Raw genomic sequence first — 7,308 nt, forward strand, 5'->3', positions numbered from 1 at the left:
GTAAAATAAAAAAAAATCAACCGTGGTGGTTTTGATCATAATAAAAAATAGAGTATTTCAAAAATGTAAAGGAAAAATTCAATTTATAACGGCTTTTCTAACATTTGTAATTGAATTTTTTATAAGTTAAGGAATGATTGCCAAATTGATCGAATTGAATAGAAAAACCTTACTCAATCCACCTTTAGGTGGTTGGTGCCTTCCTCACATATTTTGATCAAAATATTTGAAATCCGGCCTCAAAAAAGTTCAATGAAAACACTAAAGTACTTATAACTTTAGATAGGATTGTCAGATCTTTAATCTTTTTGACTTGTTCGAAAGGTCTTTTGATTATCTATCAAACGATAGGTCGCATGATAGATTCGGACAACTTTTTCATCAAAATATTTGAGATCCGGCCTCAAAAAAGTATATAAATAGCACTTAAGTGCTCATAAATTTTGATGGGGTTGTCAGATCATCAATATTTTGAACGCGTTGGAAAGGTCTTTCAAATACCTTTTAAACAATATATAGCATGACGAGTTTTCTTACAAAAGCCACCCTTTTTACAATATTTGAAACTCTAGCCAAACGGTCCAAATCGTTTCAGCCAGTCCGGAGATAATCGTGTGCATATTTTTCGGTGCACACGCACAGACATTTGTTCAGAATTTGATTCTGAGTCGATAGGTATACGTGAAGGTGGGTCTACGAGGTCAAATAAAGAAGTTCATTTTTCGAGTGATTTTATAGCCTTTCCTCATTGAGGTGAGGAAGGTAAAAACTACATTTATGACCAAAATATATTTTTTTAAACAACTGTTGTCAAACGAACGGGGTCACTTTTTGTTTGACACCCCTTTTACACGGAGCTCACACGCACTACCAAACGTTTGTTTTGAAAGTGTGCGTGAGCGCCGTGTAAAAAGTGACAGTTCGTCACTTTTTAGTTTGACTTTGACCAACCAACGGGGTACAAACAAAAAAAGTGTCCAACGAAAAAGTAACCAATCACCGGGGGTTGAGTGTATTTACCCAACTTGTTTGCAACGTGATTTTTTTACGCATGATTTATGATTTATGGGTCATTTCGCGCCAAATGTACACAAAAAAGTACACATTCGAAATCGACTTTTTCTGATCAAGCTCAAATTTGGTGGAGCTATTGATACAATCAAAACATGTACGAATCCCGATTTTGAACCAAATTAGATCACCCTTGAGTCAGGGGTACAAAAAAAGATTCAAAAAGCAAAAACTGAAAATTTATTGGACCTTTTCAAAAAAAATCCAGATTTGTAACTTCAACTTAAAGTGATAAAAGATTTTCGTTAATTTATGTAACAAATCTGCATGGATAAATTGTACGAAAATTTGTATGGACAGATATTTTTTTTTTGTTTTGCCACTGAGAAGACCCCTCAGTTTTAGCCAAAAATGTCAATCAAACCATCCACTTTAACGACCCGCAGGTCTTTTGTGGTCTCTATTGAAAGTTTCTGCTCGAACCTAGGAGTCCAAAGGTGCCAAATATGATTATACAAAGGTAAATAAACAAAAATCAGGGTAACTTTTGTAGATATTTCATTAATGTTTATTTTTCTGTCATCCACAGATTGATGCATCACACATTTTTTTAATGATTTTTCGATAAGTTTTAAACCAGCTCTGAAAGCAAATTTCTACCGCCCAATTTTTACTTATAAATCTCGTTCATAATATCTAATGTAACCTTTTGTATCATTTTTTTGTATCAAATAAACACAACCAACACAGGGTGTGTTCATCTTCAACATCGTGCAGTGGACCCCGGTCAAGTACCTCGGCTACTCGTACCCGCTGTGGGCGCACGCGTTCGGCTGGTTCACCGCCCTGTCCTCGATGCTGTGCATCCCCGGCTACATGATCTGGCTGTGGAGAAACACCCCCGGCGATAAGGCCAACGTGAGTTTCTTCATTATTTATTTTGTGATATTTACCTCATATTTATTTTCAATCTACAGAAAATCCGACTGATTGTCAGAATCGAGGACAGCGTCGCCCAGCTGCGGGAGAGAATGCAAGCTGACCAGGAAAAGGCCATGGAACTGTAAATCCGCCGCAGCGGCTCGAGCCCGCCCCGAAAATTCCAACCAACCAAACCAAACCATCTCTCCTAATACTGCAATACTGCGAGCTTAAGTCAAAACAACTCAACTATTCACACACCTTCAGTAACGACTTGTGCACACGAGTGAGAACGAGCGAGCGAGCGAGATAAACCGGAAATGCTGAAACAAACCCCTTTTTGACCCCAACTTGTTTTCCTTCGAGCGAATCCTCCTCTCATCCAGTTTCGGTCCATAGCGTAATGTGACGATTTAATAGCTCTAGCGCCCTAAAGTAACTGTAACTGTAACGGTAGACGATATTTTTTGTTGCATAAATGTTAATAATTGTTAGAGAAAAGTAAAAACAAATCGAGGTTTAATTTATTCAGTAATTATTTTACTAACCAATAGGACACTCCGGATTCGATTTTCAGCCCCCACACACAAACAAACAAACCAACAAAATCACATTTTAAGCTATTTTATTATCGTTAGAGAAGAATACTTTAAATAAATCTATTAAATGGTAGACTACATTAAAGCACCTAGTTTTCGCTTACCTTTAGTTAAGTGTATGTATCTTGAGCACATTCTAGCGATAAGTACGATTTCGATTTCCACCACCAGCACGAAGAACACACACAGTTTTTGGCGCAGCTTCACCCGCAATTTAGAAAATAAGCACCCAATGTTCTTTACTGACCTGACGAAGACGAGCTTGTGCGACCGACGACGAACCAGGGAAAACCAAATCGCTTTGTATTTAAAGAGGGAACCATCTTATCAGTAACGAATAAAGTGTGATTTGTAAGAAAAAAAAAGCACGAGAAATTGTCATTGATCCGAAATTTGGTACAAAAATATGGTTTTTTTGTATTTGTTCCGAAAATATTGGGTTTTCATCTCGGCGCAAATTTCTAGACCTTCGCTCTCCCGAAAATTGTTTTTTAGTGTGCTGGTCGTCAAAAAGTTTCTAGCTACAAAAAATATTTTTCCTTTAAACCTTAGTGTTCAATTGTCAATGGTTAATTGAAATTTTTAAAAATGATTTTTTTTTTGAATATTCATAAATTACAAAATCTAGAAATGTAAAAATATTTGTTTTCAATTTAAAAAAAAAATCGTGAATTTCACATGGAAGTTCCTTGGCCAAAATAATTAGACCCGTAACGTCATGATTGGAATATCCGGACGCTTCGAAACCCGGACACCTCAGCTTGTTTTATCAATTATTTGGATATAAGTTTGCATAATTATTGTCAAAACTGTGTGACTTGATGAATTCTAACATCAACTTTAATTTCAAATATGTCTGGATGCTGTAGCCAATGCCAAAACAATAAAAATAAATAAAAATATGAGTTTACCAGAACTGTGAAATATTTCACTGAAATATTTCATAGGCATTCGAAGCACCGGGAAGGCAAAGCAGAATTTCAGCAGAATTTTGGTTCTGATTTCCTTAAATTCTAGCAATTTTTTATATAAAATATCGATTGTTTTGATGTTTACAGCTTATTTGGGACCTAAAGAATGCCATTCACTTGAATTTCAGTCCAAATTTATGCGATTCATAAGCAAAATCGAGTGTTCGGAATTCGAAGCAAAAGTGTCCGGATTTCGAATCAATTTTTACCAGTCTCCGGGATACGAAGCACAACAAGTCATTTTAATTTTGGAATTCTGATGAAAAATGTTTAGAAAAGACATATTTTCCATGCATTCTCTTAAAATTGACTGTTTGTACTACATCCTGATAATACTTCTACATTTCCAACTTATTACATGATTTTATGCCAGATATAAGATGTCCGGATTTCGAATCATGACGTTATTTATTTGTTCGGTGATTACGATGGTCCAAAACATTAATTTTTGAAAATTTTCACAAAAACCACATTTGAAAAAAAAAAATTCCGAAACGGTAGAATCAATATTATATCGCCGAGCCAATTTTTATATGCAGATTTGAAGGTCTCGGAACCAGAGAGTTTGCATAGAAAACCCATGACTCATAGGTTGTTTTGTAAATTTAATCTAGAGTTGAAAATATTTTTCTAGAATGTTTTTTACGTAACATATAAAAAAATATGAATATCCAGGCACAGTATTCTTAGATATGTTTATTTTAATTATCGGAATTTCATACATTAATCGAACCTAAAGAACCATGCGTCTCCAGCAAAATGTACAGGGAACTCATTTCTATGGAGAAGCATGGTACTTTTACTTCGATTTAATTATTTTGGCTATGGAATTCCCATGTCAAATTTGAACCAAATTGGAGCACTTTTGATCTGGATCCTGCTCGTTTGACGTGGAATCGCTTCAAAATATTTTTTTTTAACACTGGAACGCCCAACGCTTGTCCAACTTACACGGACGCCCAAGCCTTCAAAAAAAGGTGGAAGGGTAACTTCAATTCGCTGGTTCTCGGGCATAACTCAACCAATCGGGACGATTCTTGTTTCCAGTGATTTGTAAGAATGTCTAGATGATTCTAAAATTTTGCAGAACTTGATTTGAACAAATCTGTAATTTCTGCGACCGAAAACATCGTTCCAACTTTTTTTAAACGACTGCCTCCGCTGAATTTTCGGCGATTTTTTTTTTACGCAAGAAAAAAAAAGTTGGAACGATGTTTTTGATCGCAAAAATCAGAGATTTGAACAAATTAAGTTCTGCAAAGTTCTAGAATCATCTAGACATCCTAACAAATCACTGGAAAGAAGAATCATCTTGATTGGTTGAGTTTTGCCCGAGAACCAGCGAGTTGAAGTTACCGTTCCAACTTTTTTGAAGCCTTGGGCGTTGGAATGTTAATGATACCATGTTTCAAAAAATGTAAAAAGTCTGCAAAAATATAGCTTGGAATTTGACTTAATTTTTAATTTTGAGTGATTGTAAATCTACTTTTCAGTGGATTAAATCAATTTTCTGTACTATGCAATTTTGAGATATTCTACTTGTATGTAATTTGATCAAATTGATTTATTTTTGAACTAGGGTTCTGATTTTCATTTCATTTTCATTCACTTATCCACAATCAAAATCGGTTCACTTAGCGATTCTGATCGTTCGTGAATTGCTTGGCCTTTTCCACTCATGCTACCAACATTACCAAAAAAAATGTGTGTCATGGTATGACACTTTTTGTTTCTTATGTTGCTTGGTACCCCTATGCGATTTTGACATTTCTGGCGTGCGTAACGCCGTTACTATTTGAAACGTCCTCCATGCTCAAAAATCTGGATAAGGCTGGTACAAGTTTTATTTAATGTTTCCAAAAAACTTCAAAATTTCAATGAAAATTTGAATGCAATCAGCTGAAATTAATTTAAAATGCATTCCCCTGCGTTTCGAATAATTTTTAGCATGTTCGGGTTGATTTAATTCAATTCAATTCTATTGTGTTTTTATTAGAATTTAACAGTACATTTGCAATTCAGAGATTTGGAGAACCTTTCAACTGAGATCAATTCATAGGCCTTTGCAGGGAGGGTACATGCGCATGTTTCTACGTTTTTTAGGGAAAATAAATTTTGAGAAAAAACCCTAGATCTATGTTTGGCTGATAACTAATATCACAGTTGTTCGGGTTGATTTAAAAATCTTAAGAATATTAGAAAATTTTCGATGTTTATTATCGAAAAAAGATTTGTTTTTTCGCTAAATTTTACTTTTCGTCAAATCTTACATTTTTTGAAAACTAATGATTGCAAAACAACTGAACTAGTGTTAAACGCATTTTAAAACAGTTTTTCCTTGAAAATATTGAAACTATGGCTTGTTATTTCAATATTTATTTTTTTAATTTTTAACTTTTGTCCCTGATTGTAGAGTTATGAGTTATTCCATGAGTAGCACTTACAAATAAAATGAGTAAACTAAGTTTTGCGTGTAAGCGGAGAGATCTGTCAGACGAATGAACATACAGGCACCCTGACTGAAAAGTCCGTCAGACGTCCGTCGTTTGTCGTCCGTGCAATTGTACGACGTCGCTCGACAATGTCGTGCGACTTTCGCGCGAATGTCATACGTTTTTGCACCAAAATGTCGTATTTGTCGTGCGATCGATGATCGAAATTGTACGACATTGTCGTACGACATTCGACTGACGTCGCACGGTTTTGTTATTTAGAATGTCGTGCTATTGTCGTGTGCTGTCATTTCGGATTTTTAGGTTATGTTGCAGTTGAAAAAAACTGTTGTTTTGTTTTTATTGTTTTTTATTTTTATTTCAACTGTCAAAATTTCACAAAAATATTTACTTGTTCACTTAATTTCACTTGCGGATCGCCGATTCTTCTCCAACTTTGCTTCCTTCGGGATTTGCCTTGACCGCAGCTTCCTGCTTGGATGTTGGAGGCGGCCATGGCAGCATCTTGGCCGTGTTGGACTTTTGCTCCTCGACGCGCTGATCAAAACCCGGATGCGACACCTTGGCGACGATCTTGAACCTCCGACGGATTGATGTTTACCGGAGTACGAGAGGCTGCTTCCGTAGGTTCTACGGAAGCCACGCGGGACCACACGGGGACGCATGGTTTCAGGCAGGATCAGATCAGAATATGTTTGTTGCCTGAAAAAATATAACATCAATCAACAATTCGCAAGAATTTATAAATTAAATTCAGTATTCAATAATAATAATAATAATATTTCAAAACAATACAATTTCAAATATGTAATATTCAAATATTTTGTAACTATAAAAGAAAAACTAAATTTATTTATTCTCGCTTACTTTTACAAAATGTCCTATGTACATAGAAAACCCATGGCGCATTGTTTTTATTTTAAAGACATCTTAAAAATTTAAATTTAAAAACGTATAAAACTCAAATTACTGCAAATAATTAAAAAATTCGACAATATTATTATTATTTAAAAATTGTACCAAATTTGAGAATTCTAAAAATATTTAATGATCAAACGTTTACAAATTTCAGCATCATCATCTCATCATCAAATTCTAAATTTCTAAAATTCTAAAATTCTAAAATTCTAAAATTCTAAAATTCTAAAATTCTAAAATTCTAAAATTCTAAAATTTTAAAATTCTAAAATTCTAAAATTCTAAAATTCTAAACTTCTAAAATTCTAAAATTCTAATTTTCTGAATATTAAAATTAGAGAGTACTTCAATACCAAAATCATTTACTTCAATTCGTGATATTTTTAACTCCTTTTTTTCATTAGACCAAAAAAAAATTCAAAAGTTAATAGATTT

General features: G+C 34.3%; 1 long non-coding RNA gene across 1 annotated transcript; it reads left to right on the forward strand.

Annotated features, from left to right (window-relative positions):
* The first annotated feature begins 1,542 nt into the window (after positions 1–1,542).
* LOC6040415 lies at positions 1,543–2,896 on the forward strand. The gene is made up of 2 exons (XR_005276754.1): positions 1,543–1,929; positions 1,989–2,896. It is a non-coding gene; the product is annotated as an uncharacterized LOC6040415 (long non-coding RNA).
* Positions 2,897–7,308: the final 4,412 nt, after the last annotated feature.

The sequence above is a fragment of the Culex quinquefasciatus genome, chromosome 1 (genome assembly GCF_015732765.1).
Source record: "Culex quinquefasciatus strain JHB chromosome 1, VPISU_Cqui_1.0_pri_paternal, whole genome shotgun sequence".
NCBI classification, from domain to species: Eukaryota; Metazoa; Arthropoda; class Insecta; order Diptera; family Culicidae; genus Culex; species Culex quinquefasciatus.